The 22,365-nt window shown below is 55.3% G+C and overlaps 1 protein-coding gene across 4 annotated transcripts in view; it reads left to right on the forward strand.

Moving 5' to 3' along the window:
- Positions 1-22,365, forward strand: part of SH3BP4 (SH3 domain binding protein 4) — a 96,808-nt gene that overhangs the window by 36,867 nt on the left and 37,576 nt on the right. Inside the window, exons 1-2 of one of the 4 annotated variants that reach the window (XM_067027200.1) lie at positions 21,470-21,910; positions 22,006-22,069. The exons of 1 other annotated variant lie outside the window; for it this stretch is intronic. The gene's annotated coding sequence lies outside the window, so the exon portion shown is untranslated. Of the gene's footprint in view, positions 1-15,781; positions 16,516-21,029; positions 21,130-21,469; positions 21,911-22,005; positions 22,070-22,365 lie in introns of those variants that run through there. 2 more of the 4 variants (XM_067027198.1, XM_067027201.1) reach the window with 2 other exon arrangements.

Consider the following 22,365-nt stretch of genomic DNA (forward strand, 5'->3'; position numbering starts at 1 on the left):
GGAGAGATCCCAGTCTATCGATTGTCAGATGCTGGATGTAAAGGATCCTTTAGCTGGTGGATCTGTCTGTCTCCATCGTGACGGTTGGAAACCTAAGGAAAAAGCTTCCTGGTTTTCCAGTTTCCCCAAAATCCCGCTGGAAAAGCTTCCCCTCCAGCTTTGAAGAACTGTGCTGGGTGTCTGCGTGGATGTGGGGCCACTGAGCACACACTGGGATTGTGGAAACAAAGCACGCAGCTCTGGGTGTTTGGTGACATCAGAGGACCACGTAGGTCCTCCCCGAGAGGCTTGTGTCCTGCGGCACGGACGCCTCTTGTGGGGTTGACACAGGCCAAGCTGTAGGTCGAGGTGGATCCGAGGTTACAGAGCATTTTTGAATCTGTCACTTTCAGCTCTGAAGAAGGCAGCGTGGTGAGAATTCCTAATCCCGTTCTGCAGATAGGTTGTATTAGTTTGCCAGGGTGCTGTAACAAAGGACCGCAAGCTGGGGGGTCTATTTGAACAACGGAAATTTATTGTCTCACAGCTCTGGAGGCTGGAACCCTAAGACTGAGTGTCCGCAGCGTTGGTTCCTTCTGAAGCTGTCCCGGGCCTCTCTCTGGGCTTCTGGTGGTTTGCTGGCAACCCTTGGCTTGGAGAAGCATCACCCTGACCCCTGCCTTCATCTTTTTTTTTTTTTTTTTTTTTTTTGCGGTACGCGGCCCTCTCACTGTTGTGGCCTCTCCTGCCGTGGAGCACAGGCTCTGGACGTGCACGCCCAGCGGCCACGGCCCATGGGCCCAGCCACTCCGCGGCACGTGGGATCCTCCCGGACCAGGGCACGAACCTGCGCCCCCTGCATCGGCAGGCGGACTCCCAATCACTGCGCCAACAGGGAAACCCTGCCTTCCATCTTTATGTGGAGTTTTCCCTGTGTGTGTATATCTGCCTCCAAATTTCCCCCTTTGTAAAGACACCAGTCCTATTGGGTTTACAGATAGTCACCCGAATGACCTCATTATAACTTGATTGCCTCTGTAAAGACCCTTTCTCCAAATATGGTCACATTCTGAGGGTCTGGGGGTTAGGGCTTCAACATAGGCCTGGGCTGGGGGCATGATTTCATTCATGACATAGGGCAAGTGGAGAGAATGGGCAAGTGTCTTGTTGGGGCCTGTCCTGGGGTGAGAAGTGAAGACAGGGCCGTCCGTCATCTCTGTCTTTGTTGGAACAGAGTCTACTGTCTTTTAAGTTTCTTGAACCTCTAAGTTTACCTGCCGAGCTTTCCAGACTTCCTCAGGTAGGATTAACTCTGTAGCTACATCGTCAGCCGAGATTGTAAGCTGTGGCTAAAACAGCTACTAGGTGATGCCTGAGGACGACCTCAGTGCTGTTCTCACCGGGCTGGACTCATGCTTGGAGGCTCTGGAAGACAACAGAGGCTTCTCAGCATTGCTTTTTACAGCTCTGTGCTTCTTGGAGATTTCCCCCAGACTTCGGCTAATAAAAGCACTGATGTGTCTGGAAACAAACCAGAAAATCAGGGAATTAGGCATGTTCTACACTCCAGAGCTTTGGGCTAACTTGGTCCACACACACTAAGTCCCGTGTTTTCTTTTGGGGGCCCGTGGGGACTGATGGGCCCCCCGGTGACTGGCGGCTCCCTCTTTGGGCGAAGGACCACGCCCCTCTCCTGTCAGGAAAGCTGGTCTTTGTGCAGAAACCTGGGGCTTCCAGAGAGGTAGAGCCCGGAGCTGGGGAGGTGGAAAGGGGCCAGCTGGTCCTGTTCACCTCACCCCCCCACCCTGGACCTCATCGGCATGACTGTTCACCGCCAGGGTTGTGAACACCGAGTGGGTAGAGCACTCCAGCTGTGCACTTGTGCCTGCCCGTGGCCCATCCAGGAGCCTGCCAGGGTCCATTTGAGGGAACAGAGCTCAGCTTCAGGGCCGTTGGGCTGTAAACAGAAGCTCTGTGCCCAGGAGCCTGCTGGAGTAGACAAGAGAAAAGCCCAGTGGCTCCCTAGGCCCTTGTGCCAAGTTCAGAGCAGCCGGGCGCCTAAAGCCGCAGTGAATGAGGGCACCGCAAATGGACTGAGAGGGGAAACATACTTCCCTCTTCAGAAAGACCTGGTGGCGGTCTGCTCTGCTTCCGCGGAGTGTACAGTCATTCTGTGTCTGGGAGATGGGCTGTAGCCTGAGCAGTGACGTGGATGCCAGAGGCCAAGGCCTTTAGCTGCACGGAGATGCTCTTTGCAGGGAGACCCCGTGGCCTCGCCAGCCCCCAGCCACCTCTTGCCCTTCCCGAAGGGCCTGCAGATGGACCCGGGCAGGGGTCAGAGGCCTAGCAGTGTTGTGGGCCCCTGGTGGGGATGTAGGGTAGAAAGTCCCATCCCCCGGCCTAGATACGGGGGCTTTGGGGTTTATAAAGGAAAGGAGACATCCAAGTTTTTAGGCTGGTATAGTGACTTGAAAACAAAAAAGAATACGATAAATGCATACTATTCTCACCATAGAACGAAGTGGAAAGATTAGAGAAGTCTGAAAAAGCAGACAAACACCATAAACCCACTTCTGAGAGGCCACCTCTGCAATGTTTCACTTCCCCGGGGTCTTTTCAGTGCCTCCGCCCCCTTAATACAACGAAAACAAAGAAATGTGATATAAAAAGGTGGGGAGGGAAGAAAGTTGAACAAAAGTTCAACAGCAGTTCTCACCTGCTCTGTCTTGACAGTCTTTGGGGTACTGGCGAGCCATCTGATGATACCCCGAGGTCCTTGGACCCGAGAGCAGCGTGGCGTGGCGGACGTATCCAAAATCCACGTGATGGGTGGACAGCGGCCTCTGAGTCCTGAACATCCTCCCCTCATCCCGTCATTTTCTCATCTTCTCAGGATCTAAACCTTTTGTCACATTGGAATATATTTCCTCGGTCGTTGCTGCCTTTTTCGTAGCGTGCATCGATTTCACTGGAGTTTTTGCTTTTGCCTTTGTGGTTTTGTACGTTGCTTGTGCACTTACGTCTGTCTCTACCTCTAGAGTTAACTGTGCACCTGCCGGATTTTCTCTTTGCTTCTGGTTGATTTCCTTCCGTGCCTCCCTCTCCCTCCCTCTGGGCTTTCTGTACATCTGGAATTCATTTAACCGTGGAAGCCCCAAGGGGAAACTGATGTTCTGAAGACTGGCCAGCTGCCCCCCGGCATCTCAGGGGATAATTCTTGACCTCTGGTGATGCTCCTTGTAATTGCATGTGAATCATTTACGCAGCTGAGGGTCTGTTCTGGGCTGTCTGTTCGGGTAAGGACAGTGATTTAGGGAAGGTATCCAGGATGAAATTTCCTCCTGTTTCACAGTCTGGCCAGGTGCAGGGTTCCTGTAAAGCTCAGAGCAGCTCTGTTACTGCCGTCCAGAACATCGGGGTGGAGGGGGGCTGCCATGCGGAGGTGGTACCTTCAATTCCACCATCCATCAGCATCCTTGTTTAAGGAATCTGTCACAGACATGGCCTCCATGATTACTTGCTAGTAAACCACCTCCTAAATGACCAGCAAGTGGGGAGGAAACTCCGCTGCTGGGAAGGCATCGGGAGTGCATCTTTTGGGTTCAGCTGATAAGATTATTCTGTTGAGCCAACACTGCCGTCTCTGCAGCAGAAGTAACAGCAGGTGAGGGAAGACGGTGCAGCAGGTGCAGCGTCGGGGAGACACAAGCAAAAAAAGCCCTTGTGGCAGGCTGGGCTCGCAGAAGCCAACGGTGACACGGGTCGCCATGCAGGTTTACTGTGACGCCCTCTTGGGGTCGGCCCCCTTGGAAGGAACTGGGGGTTGGGGGCAGCGGGTAGCCCTTGGAGACCCCACAGACACTCTGGCCCTGGGACTGCACTTCCCACCTGTGCGGGTTGGGAGAGGGGTGGCGGGCATCCTTTTACCCCTGCCTAGCTGACCCAGGGCGGGGCCGTGACCCAGGGGGAGGAGTGCCTCTTTCCAGGAGGCAATTCGAGGAAGCCGGCCACACTCCCAGCAGCCGGGTGCAAAGGGGTCCGGGTGCCCCATCCCAGCGATCCACCGCCGTCCTCAACTTCCCGATGAATGCAGTTTATGACATAATCTGCTCTTGGCGTGGCAGAGTCTTGGGGGGAAGAGGTGGAAATGAGTTCTTCAGCTGAATGAGGCTCTGAATCTTAGTCACGTTTCTCCTTTTCGTCTGGTAGCATCTTCCTACTCTGGACAGAAGGCCGGGTCCTGGCACTGGTGCTCTGATGTCAGAGAGCTGGGCCCTGTGGCTGGTCTGATGAGCAGCCAGACGGGGCCTCTGTCGCATGGAGGCGGCTGTGTCGTGACCGCGAGGCACAGACCCGTGTTGGGAGCCGGGCCCCGCGTGCCCGCAGAGCCCCTCGGGAGGGAGAGGTCGCTTCCCCGTGACCCTTCTCGGCCTTTCCCGGCTCTGCAGCCCTGTCTTCACATCCTCGTCAGCTCTCCGCGTCCCCACGTGGGAAGGTCAGATGTCGCCGGTGTGCCTGGCACCGGCGTGTTCCCAGAACAGCCCCTGGTTTCTGTTTACCTCCGCGACGTCCCTCTCTGTGGCCACCAATGGAACGTTCTCGCTCTCCCCAGAAACCAGCCGGGCAGCTTGGCCTCCTCCCCGACAGCACAGCCGGGGGCTGGGTGGGGGGGGGTTGGGGGGTGGAGCCCAGGTTGGCTGTCCTGTGTGTTTACACAAAGGAGTTATTCTTCAAACCTAAGAGGTTCTGAGTTTCCCGAACAATGGCCACCAGTGACAAGGTGCGACGTGTTTGGCTGTGTGGATCTGGGAGAGGTTAGTCGTGGGAAGGAGTACGATGGCAGAAAATGTTAACAGGAAGCATTAGCCGGTGTTCAGGAGGAAGAATGGGAGGCGTCCGGCATCTCCCAGCAGAAGGGAGAGGAAAGGGTGGCAGCGTAGAATGTTCTCGGATGTTTTCTCGGCTGTTCTTGATCTTTATTCCTGCGGCTGACAATACTGTAGGAAAAACCACCTTTTGTAAAATCAGTTGAGTAAGATCACCTACATAATAATGGTACAGACTTCGTGTGTTTAAAAAAAAAAAATGAGGGCTTCCCTGGTGGCGCAGTGGTTGAGAGTCCGCCTGCCGATGTAGGGGACGCGGGTTCGAGCCCCGGTCCGGGAGGATCCCACGTGCCGCGGAGCGGCTGGGCCCGTGAGCCATGGCCGCTGGGCCTGCGCGTCCGGAGCCTGTGCTCCGCAACGGGAGAGGCCGCAACGGTGAGAGGCCCGCGTACCGCAAAAAAAAAAAAAAAAAAAAAAAATGAGACCTTCCTCTCCGGGTGAAAGGAGAGGGTATAATGTAAAGGGGTCATTTGCAGACCCGGGGTGAAGAGGGGAGTTGAGAGGGAGCAGCTCAGAGACTGCTTCCTTTCAGGGTCAGGTTTGAATAATAAAAGCCATTCCAAATAAAGCGCCTGAATTAGTGAAGGTTATTCTTTACGTCATGTGCTTGTCTTCTGTTCACCTGGGCGAAGATGATTGGCTTTGGTTCAACTTTCTTCCCTCCCCACCTTTTTATATCACGTTTCTTTGTTTGCCAGTATCAGCCCGTGTGCTGTAGGACAGAAAGAATGTTTGGGGACATTTGCAGGTTATGACCCGGGGGCTCTTAATGGTGAGTGAGGAATTCAGGAGTGTTCTGGTCCCAGGGTTAATCCTCACCCCGCAGAGGTCTTAGAGACTTAAAATATTTCTGCCCAGGAAACAGCCGTCGGCAAGCCCCGGAGGCTGTGGTCTGTCTGGGCTGCAGTGAAACCCAGTGAAAGGCATCCACATTCCTCGCATTCTTCTGGACTGGCATTGGCCTGAATGCTGGGGTTTCTGAAGTCCTGCAAGCAAGTATGCAGCTGGGTTCTTTTCTGTAGATAAATGTGATAGATGCCAGCGGTGGTGGGCAGGGCCCCCTGCCTGACCCCCACAGGATCCCACCTCTGCGTTTGAATTGGGGGTCTGGTGCAGACCCCCTCCTGAGCAAAGCAGAAAAGGAGGACAATGGAGCCCCCGCCTGGGACCCCTCTCTGGCTCTGGCACTTCCCTGGGTGTCATTTATGTGGTTTGCTTTCTACAGCATTGAGCCAGGATACCTGGGGCAGCAGGACCTCTGGGAAGAGGGAACAGGAGGTGGAGATGGAGCCTTCCATCTCAGGATGAGCTGAAGCAGTGCCTGCTGTTCTCATCTTGTCATTAGGGGTTCCTGGGTGTCTGGAGGAGCACCTCTGCTTGCCTTGGAGATGACAGATGGGCCCTGTGCAGAATTTAGGGGAGTGGGCATGTGTCTCCCAGCATTTAAAAAGAGACCACACGCTGTCTGTGGCCAAAATGGGATCTTTACATCTGGCCAATTTTTTATGGCTTTTTTTTCCCCTCCAGAAACATAAATGCAGTGTTTCCTCTTTGCTTCTTAATATTCAAGATCTGATTTATCTCAAGTTCATTGTGAGGCAGAGCTTCCCAGGGTTTTTGCTGGTGCCTAATTTTGTGATTTGGATGTAATTCCACCTCTGTTATCACTGTCAGGAATAGTTTATTGAAGGGCTGGTGGATGCTGCTATTCAAGGTGATGGACCAGGTGAGGGAGCAGGAAAGAGGCCTGGCTCCAGTTTCCTTCACTTTAAGACCCCTGTGAAGGACCAGTGTAACCGGCAGTAACAGCTTGGCCCGTCAGCTCCTTGGGGGGGTGGGGTGCCAACCAAGGAGGAACTCTGTGGGGAGACGAAGGTCAAGGCTGGTTCCCATGATGCTGCCAATGGCCGTGGAAGCAGGAGCCCCGGCCTCCGCTCACCCTCCTCTGTCGTTTCTCCTCCAGCCCAGGAACACTCCATACGTCCTGCCCATTTTACAGACAAGAAGTGAGGCTCAGACAGTGCCTCGTTCAAGTTCAAGGTCAGACAGTTACTAATAAGCCTGTGGGTGTGCCCCAAGCCGTCCTTCCTTATGGGAAGGAGGACACATGAGCTACGTGGGCCAGTCTCTGCGAGTCCCTCTCCGTCCAGTAGCTATCAACTGTGAGTCACAAACGTGAGCCACGTAGGTAATTTTTAGAGTAAAAATAAGCAGCTGGAATTAAAGTTTTTCTCGTAGGACTGTACATTTACTTGAAACCGGACACAGTTAGGAAGTGGGCTGCGTGATCTCAAAGGCGGGTGCTGTCCAGCTGCCTGGACTTGTCCACGCTTCCTGTCCGGGAACTCTGGCCAGGCACTGTCTGGACCACGTGCACAGTCACTGACAAGTTCTTGCTCTGCAGGGGTTACTTTTCAGACCCGGGGTGGGGTGGGGTGGGGTGGGGTCTCCACATTTTCTGATTGTGTGAGTTTGTTTTGTTTTTTTGGATGTGAAATTCACATAGCATTCAATTAACCATTTGAAAGGGTACAGATTGATTGGCGTTTAGTGCATTGTGTGACCACCACCTGTCTCTGGTCTCAAAACATTTTCATCACCCAGAAGAAGGCCGCCCTCCCCATTAAGTAAGTACTACCGTTGCCCCCTGTCCCCATGCCCTGGCCACCATTGATGGGTTTACTCTTGAGGTTTGAATTGGGGGCCAGTCTGTAGGTAAGGGAGATCCTGGCTTTCAGGTGTCCTCGGACAGAGCAACCGAGGCTGGCATCCCAGGCCTGCAGGGCCCCTCCGGAGGTGAGGTCTGACATCACGGTGGTCTGCAGGTGATCCGCTGGGGGGATGGGGACCCGGCCGCACATCGCCTGAATGTAAGGCAGTGCTCAGCCTCTTGCACAACCTCTGTATGAATAAGCCTCACGTGAGTGCTGCCTCGTTAAAGAAAGGCTGCAGTTGACTGTGAGTGAGGTCAGGTTTCACGGAGCGAAGCCTGGAGAACGCGGGGCGGGTGAGAAACCCACGCGCTCCCCCAGAAGCGGCATCTGCATCCTTACAGGCCCTGTGTTTTAGTCTCCTCACCAGCCTGCCTTTTCACCCTTCTTAAAGCAGGAGTGTCTTGAGGACCGCCGAGACATTTTTAACATACTTGAGGCTCTGGAGATAAAAGAGGTGAGTCAAGGAAAGATTCCACCGTTGTTTATTTCCAGAGCCTTCCAGTCTCTGGCTGAAACCTGCTTAGACTACAAAGAACTTCCCAATCTAATCAGAAAACGCCAGTTTCCATATCTCTGGCTGGAGTTTTCCCCTTTTGTTCATTATTTAAAGTTGACTGGGCCGACTGCAATTTAGGAAGGACTGAGTGACTGTATTTCATTCTTGGGTCAGAAAAATGTCTATGCAGAGAGAGCCTATCGCGTTGGTCTTTTGCAAGCAGAGACAAATATCAATTAGGAGCACATAAGCATTTTGCATAAACTAATTTCCTTGGTCCTCGGTTGTAAAGATGGAGCCAGTCTCAGAAGGTCCTCAGAGATAAAAAGCAATCGAATATGCACCCCAACTTGCTCAGGAGAAAAGGTGGGAGGATTGTTGGAAAGATCCAGAGATCAAGCCCCCAGATCACAGAAGACCTGGGAACCGGGACTTGAGAAGTGAAACTGCTCTTCAAGAATCGAATTGCATGTTCCCCTGTCGCCCGGCCTCTGCTGCTCAGCCAGCGTGCACCTGGCCTAGGAATGGCCACCGGCCAGGGCCCGGCAGTCCCGAGCAGGATGTGCCCCTGGGGCACTGTTGAGTTTCCCAGCTCGGTGCTCTGAGAAGTGGGTTGGGCCCCACTGACCCTTTTGAGCTGGTCTTTAGTTGCTGGGTCGGCAGGCAGACAGTGGGCTGGTTCACCTATATGTGGTATCTGTTGCTGACCCATCGGAGGGGACGGGGCCATGGCGTGTCCAGGCTGGGGGTGTGCCTGGAACGGGCAGTGAAACTCCCAGGAGAGTGAGGGGGTGGCTCGAGGGCTCGGTAGTTGCGGCACGTGGGCTTAGCTGCCCCTGTCGACCACCCGACCACACCCGCACAGCGTCTCCGATTTTCAGGTATGAATCAGAGCAAGCCCACGTCAGCTACAGTCCAAAGGTGATTTTCATAAGCCAGGTCCTCGCCGTTCTCTAAAGGAGCAAATATCATTGGGACTGAACAAAAAGCAACAGAAATAATAACCAGATAAAGGAAAGAAGAGTTTCATCTGGGCTTGGGCTGAACACTCATGGTCAAGGGCAGACCTTCAGGCCCTCAGTCAGACCCAGCACGGACTTATCTCCCGGTCGGGGGTCACCTTATCTCCAAATCTCCAAGCCGGTCTTAGGCCTTCCTCCAAGTCAGGGGTTTCGAGGTCATAAATCATTTGAGGACTCTGATAAGGGCTACAGGCTTTCCCTTTAGAAAATCAGCTATACCTGTAAAGTTGTACCTATCATTTTGGGGTCTTGAGGACCCTCTAAATGGACTGACAGCTAGAGGTCCGTAAGCCCCACGGGGACACACCTTTTACTGATAAAGATTGTGTTCAGTGGGCCGAGGCCCAGGCCATCGGGCTCCATCAGAGGACACCCCAGGGATATCTAGATTTCCAGTGGACTTAATGTAACTTGAGAACCAGGCCTTCATCTGCTTGGGCCTAAATATGTGTCGTGAGGCAGGTTTGCATATGTCGCTAGGAAATAGTTTGCTCTCCTTGGGATGCCAAGTTTTGGTAGACGTTCTTCAGGGTACCACTCAAGAGTGGGTTTCAGAGTGAATGTCACTAAGCTCTGGTTGATGGGGTCCTGGCCACAGGGTGTGGCCTGGACTCTGAAACAAGCCTGTCCGCATGCACACCTCAGGCACTAAAGCCGTGTGGCTCTGCCCAGCGGCCCTCAGTGGTGCCTTAGTTTGCACTTCTGCAGAATGAGGATGGGGGCTGCAGTTAGGGGAGGGGGCAGTGCCTTCACAGCTCGCCCCCGCATCGTGGTGGAGTAGTGGATCTGGTGTAACGCAGGCGAACCCACAGGGGTGAGGACGAGGGCCTGCGGGCTGGGAGGCCGGAGTCTCTGCATCCAGGTGGCTCCAGGCCCCCATCCTGTCCTCCCGCAGCTTTGCTTTGGCTGCCCCAGTCAGTCCTAAACCCGCCCCGGCCCCCCCACCCCAGATTCCCCGCACCTGTCCCTCCTGGGGACGCCTTGCCTTGCGCTAGTGGGACCACAGTGCCTGAGGGCTCTGGGTCAGCACCCTTGGCCAGCGGGTACCGCCTCCTGGCCGTAACTGGGGTGCAGTTCGCCTTGATTCCTACTGTTACCGCTTCTTCCCTTTGCTGGACCACCCTCCCTCCTGACTACGTGTAGGGTTATTTCCCCCCCCCCTCAATCCTTTAGTAGTTTACCCCGATTATAACAAAAATATATCTTAACATATACAATTTTTTAAGTAAAGGTACCTTTTCAGACTGTTCTCTGTGCACACACACATTTTAGCCTGAATTGGGTTTCTGACGGGCACATTTTCAGGTGTCCCGATGTGGTGATACTTACTATAGTCACGAAGCTGTACCACCACCACCTCTAGTTCCAAAGCCTTTTACCAACCCAACAGGAGACCTGGGAGCAGCCACGGGGCATCCCTCCCTTCCCCAGCTATTGGCAGCCACCGACCTGCTTTCTGTCTCTCTTGATTTGCCTCTTCTGGGTATTTCTTATAAGCGGAACTGTACAATACGTGACTTCTGTGACTGCCTTCTTCCATTTATCGGAGTGTGTTCAAGGGTTCACCGCATTGCAGCCTGTGTCAGAATGTCCTTCCTTTTCGTACCCAGTGATATTCACCTTATGGAGGGACCACGCTGTGGGGGTCCATTCATCCGTCACTGGCCGCTCGGGTTGTTTCTGCCTTTGGGCTGTTCTGAATAGCGCTGCTAGGACTCATCCTACCGTGAGGTTCTGACTTAATTGTAAGAGCCATCTTCTCTCATTTCCAAGTTCTTGTCGAGAGCCCTCGTTTTAGACTCCAGCTCCCTGCCCCCACCAGCCCCGTCCCTCCGCCTGCACGCCTGTCCCTGGTATCTTACAGATCTGCAAGAGCCAGGGCTTGCCCTGGACTTGAAGTCACCCTTGGCGTGGACTGGCTTGGGTCACTGTGGTGCGGTGGCTGGTCCGGTGCTGTCCCCTGTGGATTCACCCATCTGTGAGCTAACACGGCGGTGCCGGGAAGTGCTGCTTACTGAGTGAAGGGGCGTCAACAGCAGGCCCAGGCCTGGCGTCTCTCCAGATGTGGCCCCTCGGTCACCTGCATCAGGACCGCAGGGAGGCTTGTTGCGAGAAGGCAGCCTCCTGGGCCTCGTCTGCGGCGGCTGCCTTGGGGCTGCCCCTTGTGCTTTTTCCACACCTGCGGGGGAGTGGGGGTGTTGGCCCGGGGATTCGTCTGGAATCAGTGCATCAGGTGGGGCTCCCTTGCCTCCAGTAGAAAGGCGGGGGTGGGGAGAGGAGGTGGGTGGGGGTTGGAGCAGCCCTTCCCTGTCTCCCCAGATTCCAGGACCTTCCTCCCCCTCCACCACCCCCCTGCTGTCACTACCCCAGCGCATTCCTGCAACCTCCCACCTTGCTGTCATTGTCCCTTTACTAAACTCAGCTCAAACGATGCTAATCTGAGCGACAGCTCAGCCTGTCTGTCCCTACCCAGTGAGAACCTCAAGGTGGGCTCAGGAGCCTGTGTCCTGCGAGGGACGGGTTTTGACCTCTGGGTGGGTGGGGAACAGGCGGAGCCCCTGCAGCTGTCCAGCTCCAGCCCTCTGGCTCCGACCCTAATCCTGTCCTGGGCTGGCTGAGCGGGGCCACCCGAGAAAGCCGCCCTCTCTGTACTGGAAAGCCGTGCTGGGAGCCTGCTCTCGCTTCCTGCGGGGGCGGGGCGCGAAACAGAGAAAGGACAGCATGTGGGAGGGGGGCTCAGGCTCGCCCCCCCACCCCATCTCTTCCTGCTTTGTTCCCATAGGGAGCTGCTGCTTTGTATCCTGTCTTTTTTCTTTTCCTTTGGGCCTGGGCATGTTCAGAAAACCTCATAAGGGCCACTTGCTGCTTCGGGGGTATCGAACCTGACATTCCTAGGTTTTGATAAAAGAATAGATCAACCAGAAACCTCTGGCTTAGCATCTTTATGGGAAACAGAGTATATTCTTTTTCATTTTTAATGATTTTTAAGTGTAATACAAAAACTTTCCAGAAAGGAAACCAGCCGGACCGAGGCAGCCAGGACCACCGGATACTCAGAACCGTGGGTCTCACTCTGAGATGCTGGGGGCCTGGATTTCTGCTGGGCCCGTGTCCCCAGGAGGGCGTGAGCCCATCTGAGGATGCCAGTGTTGGTCTGTGCTGCCGCGGGCCTCCAACGCCACCCCTCGGTCCCGTGGCCCTGCCCGTGTGGACTCAGAGGGGCCGAGACAGGAGATGCTGGAGGAGGGCGCCGGGGGGTCGGGCAGTGACAGCAGCGAATTGTCCACGTGGGATCCAGGTAGGATGAAGGCATGGGGTCCACGCGGTATCTGTGTGTCCTAGGACAAGTTGGTTCTCCACATCTGCTTCGTTATCTCTACTCCCCAGATCCGCTTTGGAGATGTTAATGAGTTGGTAAAGCCGGTAGCACAGGGCCTGGCCCAAGATAAACAGTGTTATCTTCCTAGTTAGGATTCAAAGGATTTCTGTTTTTGTAGGGTCAGGGTGGGTCTCCAGATGGCAGGCAATTTGAAGGACCTGGGTGTCCAGGTGAGGCATGGGTAGCGCCCCAAAGAAGGCATGGAGGGTGTAAAGCAGAAACTAACGCACCATTGTAAAGCAGTTATACTCCAGTAGAGATGTTAAGAAAAAAAAGAAGGCGACACGGGAGGGGCTGGGGAGCGGAGCCGGCCAGAGAGCAGGTGACGCCCGGAGTAGGGGCCAGTGGGGTGTGGCCTCAGCACCAGGTGGACCAAATCCTACACGCACGCTGCTTTTGTAAATAAGGTTTTATTGGGACCCGGCCGTGCACACTCACTGTCTGTGGCCGTCTTTGCCTTTCAGAGGCAGAGCTGAGTGGCTGGAGTTGAGGCCAAGTGGCCCACGAAGCCCGCCATCTTCCCTGTCTGGCCCTTTCCAGCAGTGGTGTCCCCAGGGGACATTGGCAGCGTCTGGAGACGTTTTTGCTCGTCACGGCTGAGGTTGGGGGCAGCTACTGGCATCTAGGGGGTGGAGGCAGGTGTGCTGCTGGCCATTTGCAGTGCACAGGACGGGTCCCGCAGCAAAACATGATCGGGCCCCAAATGTCAGCAGTGCCAAGGTTGAGAAACGATGCTTTCCAGAAAAAAAAATTCCTGTTTCAACTAGAGAACGGACTGGTTTGGGGGAGGTGGGCGGCGCTTTTGTTGGAATATGGGGATGAAGGAAATGGGGCAGGCTCGGTGGGGGAAGGTGAGCCAGGCATGCTGGCCCCGAGGGCGCCATCCTGAGGGCGTGTGGGAGGTGCTGCAGAGACAGGGCAGCCAGGCAGACCAGGCTTTGGGCATCAGCAGAGACTAGGTGGTCCCATCCCCGCCCTGTTCCCTGGGGCGGCTAGGCCCCCTAAGGAGAATGCTCCAAGTGACAAAAGCAGAAGGGCAAGGATGGACGCGGGACATTGGAGACTTGAAGGCAGACAGAGGAGGGGGAATCTCGGAAGGAAGGGGGAAGGACCAGCCATGCAGGTGCTGGGAAGACACCTGCAAGACAGACCTCGAAGACCAGCTCAGAGAGGAAGGAGAGAGCCGTCACCCTGGAAGGCCATGGAGCGGTCAGTGGTTAGAAAGCCGCCCGGTGAGACGCATGCAGGAAAACGCCCTCAGGACCTGGGGCTCCGGTGGCCTCATCACCGACCCCAATGGGAACAGTGTGTCCAAGGCTTGGGGCAGGAGCCGCTTCGGGGGAGGGGAGGGGAAGAGGGCGGCAGCTCAGGGGCCGTGGGGAGCCAGCGAGGGTGTTTGTAAGCAGCAAGGCACCAGCGCCAGCCAGCGAGCAGCCCTGAGCTCGAGGCAGCTGCCGGTTCTGTAGGAAAGGGAGCCCCGGTGCCGCCCGGGGCTCTGGTCCAAGCCGAGGCTCTGGGTGACGGAGGGCACAGCCTTCCTGAGGACCAGGAGGAGGAGGAAGGATGGGGGGGAGGGGGTGGCAGCAGGGAGAAGATGCCGCTAAGAATCCGCTAGACGGCTGGGTATGAATGGTGACAAAACAAAGCAGAGGATGGGAACGGTTGAGGAGGAGCCCCTTTCTACTGTGGGTAATTTTTTTCTTCCCCTGATCCTTTTTCTTAACCTATGTATAAAATAATCAACCTCGGGCACTTTTTAGTTGGAGGCAAAAGGAAAGCTTCTCCGACTGCCCTCTGGCACCAGGTCACACTTTCGCCCTGGCCAAGCGCCTCTCCTGTGTCACCCTCAGAACTGGAAGGAAATTAGCTGATTATCAAAAGGCCAGGGACCTGGATTCCAGGGCCTCTGGTGAACTCATCCTCCCCGCAGGAAACCTGTCGGGTCGGTTGGATTCCATTTCATCTCTGCCTGGTACAGACTTGTAGCAGAGGCTGTGCAGAAAAACAGGGAGTGATTTCACGCCAGGTTTGTTGATTTACGCATTGATTACAAAAACAGAACAAAACCACAGAGCAGACACTTAGACTACCCTGCTAGCTCTGCCCAGGAGCCCAGCTTCGGGGTCCTGCTCTGGTCTCCAGGGGCCCAGCGGGCAGGGGAGGAGCAGGTGGTGGTCTTGGAATGGTCTAGAAAGGAGCTGCTCCAACCCTGCCGTCTTTGTGCTGGGCTCACACCAGCCTTGGGCTCCTGCAGCAGGCCCTGCGGCCACCGAGCTGGGAAACCTTGTACCAGTGACCTAGCTTCTCTGCACCTCGGTTTTCTCGACTGTTCGTTGGAGGGAATGATCAACTGTCTGTGTCATGGGGTGGCTGTGACATGTAAGTCAGTGCCTGATTCTAAGCACTTAGAATAGTGCCTGACACACAACCAACAAATGCTGTGAAGATAGGGCGGGGCGACAGACACACCTCGTTTGATTGCAGTTCGCAGATACTTTTTTTTTTTTTTTTTTTTAACAAATTGAAGGTTTGTGGCGACCGTGCATTGAGCAAGTCTGTTGGCGTCCTTTTTCCAGCAAGAGTTCCTCACTTTGTGTCTCTGAGTCACGTTTCAGTAATTCTTCAACGATTTCAAACATTATTTTACTTTTAAAAATAAATATTTATTTAACCATTTCACATAATAACGATTATATTTGTGCTGGAGATCCGTGATCTTCGATATGACTATGGCAAAAAGACGATTCACTGAAGGCTCAGATGATGGTTAACACTTTGAGCAATAAAGTATTTTTTAATAAAGGCCTGCACATATTTTTATTTTTAAATTTATTTTTATTTTTGAATAAATGTATTTATTCTGTTTATTTTATTTTTGGCTGCGTTGGGTCTTCGTGGCTGTGCACGGGCTTTCTCTAGTTGCGGCGAGTGGGGGCTACTCTGTCGCGGTGCGCGGGCTTCTCATTGCGGTGGCTTCTCTTGTTGCAGAGCACGGGCTCTAGGCGTGCGGGCTTTAGTAGTTGTGGCTCGTGGACTCCAGAGCGCAGGCTCAGTAGTTGTGGCGCACGGGCTTAGTTGCTCCACGGCATGTGGGTCTTCCCGAACCAGGGCTTGAACCCATGTCCCCTGCATTGGCGGGCGGATTCCTAACCACTGTGCCACCAGGGAAGCCCCTGCATGTTTTTCAGACAATGCTGTTGCACAGTCAGTAGACTGTAGTACAGGGTGTAGAGTAACTTTTCTATGCACCCGGAAACCAAAAACTTCATGTGACTCGCTTTATCTTGATATGTGCTTTATTGCAGTGGTCTGGAACTGAACCTGTGTGATCTCGGAGGTCTACCTGTAGTTTCCCAGGGCCGCATAACAAATGACCATAAACCGCTTGGCTTTGAACAACAGAAGTGGATCCTCTCAAATCCTGAGGCTGCAAGTCTGAAGTCAAGATGTCTGCAGGGCCATGTTCCCTCTGAGGGCTCAAGGAGGACTCCTCTTTGCCTCCTTCCAGCTCTGGTCGTTTACCCACCATCTTGACGCCCTCTGGCTCGAGCTGCATCCCCTCCATCTCTGTCTCCATCGTCATGTGGCCACCTTCTCTCTGTGTGTGTGTCTCTGTATCCCGGTGTCTTTTAGGGACACCAGTGATTGATTTAGGGCCTGTCTGTGATTTAGGATTTGAGCATATCTTCTTTGGGGGGACACCACGCAGCTGACAGCAGTGGATGTGGTTGGCTGTTTTACCTGTATTATGGTTTCTGTTGTAGTTCATGTCTGTGTCTTCATCATTTCCACGAGCCTGCTAAGCGTAGGATGGTCTCGCTTTTCTTTGTGTTCTTGTAGCAGCTGTTAGCAAGGTGCATGACAAGTGCTCAGCACCCCTGCAGTTAGTGACTTAAATTAAAGAGGACTCCACTTCTGATAACCTTCCGGTTTTCAAGACAGACGTGAAGAAGGCTATGAACATAAGAAGCCTCGCTTTGGAGAAGCCACCCCATTCATATACTGTGGGATCGGAGCAACCTGTAAGCCCTTGGTTGGTGTAAGTGCTACTCATTGAGAGATTGTTGCTGTGTGCCGGGGACGCTAGAGGTCCTTGCTGATCTCGAGCTCATGGCCTGGTTGGAGAGACACACATATGAGCAGTTACGGTCACGCGATTAGGTCCTGTTGTAGGGGAGCCCGGGGTGGCAGGGCCGGTGACCACAGATGTGGTGTTGGCAGGGCAGCCTATTGCTTAAAGGACTTGGGACATCCTTCGGACTCTGGCAGCTCCCCGTTTGCCCTGGCATGGGCGCACAGGGGACGGGAATATCCCTGCACCTGCCCGCGGGTCCCGCGGGCCCCCGCGGTACGGCAAAGCTTAGTGACTGACGCGGCGACCGACCTAGCATCTTCACCGGACAGTCTGTCACCAGAGTAGGCTCTGTTGGCCCCGGTGAGAAGCGTAGCAGCGAAGAACGTGCTCAGTTAAGCATGTTAGTTAAACACGCGTAACGTGCTCCGTGAAGTTCTTTTAACCAGAGCTGGGGGTGAAACCCGAGTTACCTGCCAAGTTTTCACCCGTATCGTTACTGGATTCCCTTACGTGCGTGTCTTAGGTAAAGAAGGCCCCAAAGGGGTTGACACCTCTGCGTCTGACTGGGCACGTGACCACTTCACTAGACAAGAGGGACGTTCCCGTAACTCGCAGCCAGCGTCCCACAAAGTCCCAGGCCACTCTCACAAGGGCTCAGGTCTCACCTGCCAGGCCGGCTGGGCCGGAGTCCTCGCGGGGCTGCTCTGGGCAGGAAGCAGCCCGCCGCCTGCCTCTCGCCTGGCCTCCCCCCGACCTGCCTTCCCTTGTCACTCGATGTCCAAGGTGCTGTCACGTCCCCGGAAGGTCACGTCTGCTGGCACCTCGGAATGTGATCTTATGGGGAAATAGGGTCTTTGCAGATGTAACTGGCTTAGTCAAAGTGAGTGGACCCTAATCCCATGACTGGTGTCCTCAGAAGACAGCCACGTGGAGACACAGGGAAGAAGGCCACGTGAGATGGAGGCAGATTTGGAGGCATCTGCAAGCCGAGGAAAGGCAAGGCTTGCCCGTGACGCCGCGAGCCAGGAGAGAGGCCTGGGTCACATTCTTCCCGAGCCTTTGGGAGCAGGGCCCTGCAGAGACCTTGATTTCAGACCTCCAGCATCCAGAGCCGGGAGAGAACGGTTCCTTTGTTTTAAGCCGCCGCATTTGGGGTGATTTGTTACAGCAGCCTGGGAGCCAGCCCGTCCGAGGCCTCGCTGACCCCAGGGCACCTTGGCGAGGCGTCAGCCAGCACAGCACATCCCGGGGGCTCCCGGGGACTCGGAGCGGCCACGTGGGGAGGGGGAGGGGCGGTCAGGTAGGCCTTTGTCTGCGTGGTTGGGAAGCCGATCGTCGAAGACCCTGGTGCGTGTGGGCACGTGGGGGCCAGGCTTGGGGCATCAGCTGCAGGTGGTGCCAGATAATTCCGCCCGGCGCAGTGCAACCCTCCAGTCAGTGGAGGCGGAGGCCTGGTTCTCAGCCCAGCTCTGTGGTTAACGCTCCCTAACTGCAGGCGGAAACGCCACGTTTCTGCTCCAGCTGCTTCTTTATACTTCTTTATACTCTGAAAGGCGTGTCGCGTCATCGTTGCACTTTCGTACGTCGTGCATCCTTGAGGTTTGATGCCCGCGTCACCCACACTCCTTCAAGCTGTGTCCCCGTCACCCCAGGGCACCCTGTGTTCCCCTCCATCTTGGCCCCGCCTCCTCCCGCCATCCACTCTTGCTGACGTCCGAGGGGCCACCTGCCTGTTCTCATAGGTCCTGTGAGACGCGTGCGCCTGAGTTTGGCTTCCTTGTTCACCTTCGTGCCCGTGGGCCACCTCGGTGTGGCGTGGATGTGTATTTCCTATCAGTGGTACCATATGAACGTGCCTCCGTTGGCTTATTTTCTCCTGTCGGTGGATGTCACGGCTGTTTCCAGTTTGGGGCCATTATGAAAAGTGAATCCAGTCCAGACATCTGTACGCGAGCTCTTCTGTGGACACCCGCTTCCTCTTCGCTGGGGTGCGTGTGCCTGGGGTGGAATGGCTGTGTCCGGTGCGTGCAAAGTGTTCCCGCTGTGCTTCGTGCAGGTGGGCGGTCAGTGAGTGACGCCTCCGCCTGGGCTCGGAAGTGATGGGGCCGGGCGGCAGCGGGTGGGCTAGCAGGTGGCCCCGTCTCCTCCCCAGACCTGTTCTCACACCTCCCCTTTCCACCCTTCTGACAGAGCTGCTTCGTGTTTACCTAGTTCTGGCTCAAGGTTTCTGCAAAGATGTTCTTTGAAGAATGTGTCCTGCTTCTAAAAATAAAACCTCGCATGCTCCCGGGTCCCTTCTGATACAGGGAGTTCTCCCAGGTGCTCGGTATTCCTGTGATCTGCTTCAATTCAGACTCGACGCCCAGCGAAGTGCGCTTGGATCTGTTCTGGAGGCAGCGACAATGACACCAAGGATTGGGGTTGGAGGCCAGGAAGGGGTCCTGGGATTCCTGAGGCCACCAGGCCTCTCCGTACTGGGCCCTCTGTCGGGCCTCCAGCCGTCACTTGCCTGTTAAAACACGTGTGGAGGGCTTCCCTGGTGGCGCAGTGGTTGAGAATCCGCCTGCCAGTGCAGGGGACACGGGTTCGAGCCCTGGTCTGGGAACATCCCACGTGCCGCGGAGCAACTAGGCCCGTGAGCCACAACCACTGAGCCTGCGCGTCCGGAGCCTGTGCTCCGCAACAAGAGAGGCCGCGACAGTGAGAGGGCCACGCACCGCGATGAGGAGGGGTCCCCGCTCGCCGCAACTAGAGAAAGCCCTCGCGCAGCAACGAAGACCCAACGCAGCCAAAAATAAAAATAAATAAACATAAATTTAAAAAAAACAAAACAAAACACATGTTGATCCCTTCAAGGTCAAATGCTTTTCTAGGGCACAGTGGTCCGTGGATTCGCAGAGCTTACATCACCCGCATTGCGGGCTTGTGCCCTTTGGGGGATGAGTCATCTATCTGGAGCGTCCCTGTGTCTCTGCCTGTGTACGTCTGCAGAACTTGCCTCCGGGACTTTAATTCTCTGGGCGTGTTGACCCAGGACCTTGTGTGTAAGACCCAGAAACTGCCCTTGGGTGGTTTTGTGATGGGTCGGGGTGTGGGATCAGTGACAGCAGAGCAGCCCAGGGAGGATTTGTTGAAGGCTAGATGGGTTTGCTCGGGTTAGAGGAGCCAGAGGGAACCTTCCAGGTAAGGTGAGTAGCATCCCCAGCTGAGTGTGGCGAATTTGGGGAGGGGACCTGTTAGCTGGCCATTGGGACCCTTGTAGCTGGGGGTTGGGTGGGGGTGAAGCGGGGGGTTGAACAAGTGGGCTTTTTTCCAAGCGGTCGGGGGGGACCTCGGACCAGCATTTGAAGTTGAGGCAACGGGGACTGGGTTCTAAGTGAAAGGACTGCTGTAGTTTCTTTGGGGGGCAGGTGAGTGAGTCCAGGCTGCCTGTGTGTGCATTAGAATTACGGGAGAGCTTTTTAAAAATACTGCTGAGTCTCCAGGGTGGGACTGTGTTACCCAAAAGCCTCTCCAGGTGGTTGGCATTGGTATCCGGCGTGGGGAAACCGTTAAGGGGAGCCCTTTGGGGTGCAGGGGTGCCGTGCGTGGCCATGGGGTGGAGCGTGGGAGGTGGAGATTGGAAATGGAAGGAAGGGAGCCGGAGAGAAGAGGTGGCAACACACCAGCCAGGCTCAGACTTAAAGGTAAAGGAAGAGGATAAACAACATTGATGACAATAGCCCTCACCGAGGACAGTGGTGATCAGGGGGGCGATATTGGGGGACACTTGGCAGCTCCCGGAGACATTTGGGTTGTCTGGGGGTGGGGGTGCCCCCAGCTTCTGGCGGGTGGAGGCCAGGGGTGCCGCCAGGCATCCTGCAGTGGGCAGGGCGTCCCCCGCAGAGCAGAGCACGGTCCCACCCAAAGTGTTTCTGGCACCAAGAGCAGGAAACCCTGACTTGGGGAGGGCCGTGTGCTGGCTCTTCCCTCAGCACTCGGCATGAACCAGCAGATTTTATCCATACACTTTGAAGAGGTCAAGAGCGTAATTCCCCCCAAGGTGCAGATGAGGAAGTGGAGGCCCCAGGAGGTTAAGTCACGCGAGGGGTTCCACCAGGCATGAAGGGGAAGTCATCGAAGGTGAGCAGGTGGTAACCTGGGTTTTGAGTAAATGCCAACGCCTCCCAAGTGAAAATGCAGAGAATTTGTGGTTTGCAGGAGACCTTTGTAAGTTGGTTTGAGTCCCTGGTACATCACTGTTCGGGGACATAAGTGCTGGGCCGACTGGCGTTCATCTCCAGGCACGGTGACGAGAAATGGTCCTCATCGAGCGCCTCCTGTGTGCTCACCTGGTGAGCCAGGTTTTACTCTCTTCCTGCTGCAGGTGATACAGATAGATGCTCAGAGAGGTTAAGTCACTTGTCCAAGAGCACACAGCTGGAGCTGCTGGTCACACTCCGATCTGGCTCCAAAACCCTGTGTTTCCTTCTTTATAGGATGCTGTCAGCCCTAATTTAGTCCCGCCTACAGGCGAGTTGGAGGAGGAGGAGGAGGAGGAGGAGGAGGAGGAGGAAGACGCTGGTGATAAAGGATCAGGTGAGGAAACCAAGGGCCGCACTAGAAGACCAAGCAGGGCCTCAGGGAACAGGGGCTGGAGGCAAGGTGCGGAGCGTGGTGCCGGATGAAAGGAACTGCTTGTCTCCTAGGCTGTAGAGACGGTTGGCCTGGGGGGAGAGGGTGAGCTTGTATCCGCTCCCAACAAATGTTTCCCAAACAGCCTTTTCCTCCCTGGTGATTTCCCAGTATTACTGTAAGTCGAGGCATGAGAGAAGGTAGGGTTCGGCTCGTGCTAGAAGACACATTAAACCCCTAAACGCCCATCAGCAGGCTGTCTGGCCTGCAGGCCTCTGCTCTCCCCGCAGGCCTGTCACTCGGCTGCCCTTTCTCCTTCCGGACGGCGGGTCCCATCGAATCTCCGATGTCTCCGGAGCTGTGCTCTCCTGCCCCCTCCGTCTCCATGTCCCCGGGGAGCCCGAGTGCCCCCCGCAGCCTCATCTGCTGCCCTCAGCTGCTTTCCCAGTCGGCTTCTACCAGCGGCTGGAAATTTCTGTCAGCGTTTTGCCTCCGCGCTGTGACTACGTCGGGTGTCTTTCCGTGTTACTAAATGTCTGTTCCTTTGGTGCATGTCCTGCTGCAGACCGGTTGGGCCCCCTCGGAAGGAACCTGACCTCGTGGCCTCGGAGCCCCTGCGGTGGAGCCCGGGGCGGGGGGCTGTCCCCGGTTCTCCCCGCCGCTTAGGGGGCACTGGCCTCCTATTGTCTAATGGTTCCAGTGTGTTCTCAGTGAGTCGAAATGTTGGGAGAGCTCCGGAATCTTGGTGAGAGTAGCTTCTTGCACACCCCGACTTACTTGGTTGCTACTGAGAAATGCCTCTGCGGGGCGCCTGTGGTGACTCAGCAAGATGTTCCACAGTCACACTCGGGATATAGAGGTCCGATTGCCCCCCGGCATCAGACTCAGCCGTCGGGAATGTGAGGTGAGTGGCGGTCGGGCAATGGCCTGGTAGTTTGGAATCTTAGGAGAGGGTGTTCCGGAAGTGTGGAGGCCAGACCACCCTTTGCGGAGGCCGGAACTCTGTTTGGGGGTCTTGGCTTTCATTTGCTTCGTGGAGTTCTATTTGTGTTAGATGTGACAGAAAGAGAGGAAGCCGGGGAGAAGTTCGCTGGGGGCAGGAGGCCACGCTGGCCGAGGAGAGTGAGGGTCTGAGAAGCCGAATCTGTGTCCACACCCCTAGGAGGGTGTGTGACTTTCCTGAGACGGCCAGAACAAACT

The sequence above is a fragment of the Kogia breviceps genome, chromosome 2 (assembly GCF_026419965.1).
Source record: "Kogia breviceps isolate mKogBre1 chromosome 2, mKogBre1 haplotype 1, whole genome shotgun sequence".
Taxonomy (NCBI): Eukaryota; Metazoa; Chordata; class Mammalia; order Artiodactyla; family Physeteridae; genus Kogia; species Kogia breviceps.